This window comes from Micromesistius poutassou (genome assembly GCF_964030765.1).
Source record: "Micromesistius poutassou genome assembly, chromosome: 14".
Lineage (NCBI taxonomy): Eukaryota > Metazoa > Chordata > Actinopteri > Gadiformes > Gadidae > Micromesistius > Micromesistius poutassou.
This window is the reverse complement of record NC_140284.1, coordinates 9413160-9414719: the sequence shown is the minus strand read 5'-3', so window position 1 is coordinate 9414719 and position 1560 is coordinate 9413160.

Genomic DNA, 1560 nt, shown 5'->3' with positions numbered 1-1560 from the left:
AGAGGTAATTTGTTTCCTTATAAGCAACATATTTTTAATTGATTTCAGTCGCCGTCGGGGTTGCCTCCCACCATTTAAACATGCTTGACACACAGAAATCAAAGCAGCACATTACCACATCAAAAGAGCCACTGCCCTCTTGCCATTCCTATGAATGAACCTCCATTTTATGGAGGCGAAGCATTTTGAAAAATGCTAATGAACCATCCTCAGTGGCATGTCCATGTAAGAGACATTTCTGGGAGGCCGTTGGGGGGAGGGGGGGGGGGGGCGGGGTAGATGAACATCTACGAGCTCAGATCAGGGTGAACGGTGCTTTTCCCTTCCTCCTGTGAACGAGTTTTGGGTTGCATATATATATAAGGAAACAAGAACATGGCGGCACTCCCTTGCAGAGTCTGGCTTCCAGTCCCGGCTGCGCCGTCTCTTCTGAAGAGTGGTGGTTGTGCAGAAACACGGCGTCCTGTCAGAACAGCAGATAGGGGGAGGTGGGTCAGCTCCGCTCCACGGTCTGACTGTGAAGAGAACGGAAGAGAGTTTCACCGTTCGGGGTGAGAGACAGCTCTGGTCTTGCTCCTGCTCAGACCTTCTCCCCACGACAAATACCGCCGCCGCCGCCGCCGACGTGACAGATGGAGCGCTACACACACTACAGCCCTCACGTCCTGTCACCCCCCGCAAGTGCACTTGTTAAGTTAGGAAGAACCTTTGCACGCTTTGCACGCTGTGTACTTGCGAGTGTACGTGTTTGTGTCTAGACCCAGTGTCAGACCGAGACGTATTAATAGAGGAAGGATTCATACTGTCTGTGTTAGACAATATGAATGTTTTAATCCCGACACGGTCGTCGTGGAAGAAGGAGGCGTATCGGAGATCAATGCAACACGATGAGACCGGATTAGTTTTAATAAGAGGTTGAAATGTAACCTTTTCAAGACACTGAAGAGTGAGGGAAGAACTTTCTAGCGGTCTGACATGGATGTCTGTTGGTTCCAGTGCACTACGTAGGTTTGTTTGATGTTCCGTCTATTACCAACACGGTGTATTCCTTCCAGAATGATCCATCCATCAGCTGAGATCTCTCCTCCGGGGCGACTTTGCGTGTTCCTGGACAGGGGGAGAGACGGGGAGTACGGCAGTGGAGGAGATGGCTGCCCGTAAAACATACCTACAATCAGAACATGCCAAACATCTTCTGCAGAAATAAAACACCTCTTCATCCTCGTTTCCAACCCCCAGACAAAGGCTTCTCCATCTGCCGTGAACAGACATCTTGAGGTTGTTCTGCTCTAAATAAAACATGGCTTTTCTGTGAGAGGAGATTATACCGAGAAAAGTACTTGTTGACAACATAAATAACCTATTTGTGTCTGGCACGGCGTTGCAGAAAGCGATATGGCGCGGAGACAAAGTGACGTTGTAAATCACTCATCGCCCGCGCTGTACTGCCAGCCCCCGCATCAGCCGGGCTATTGAAATGATGTAACGCAAACACACAGGCAGACGGGACCTGACACCTGGGCAGGTGAGGTCATCTCCCGCCAGCGCCACCATTACGGA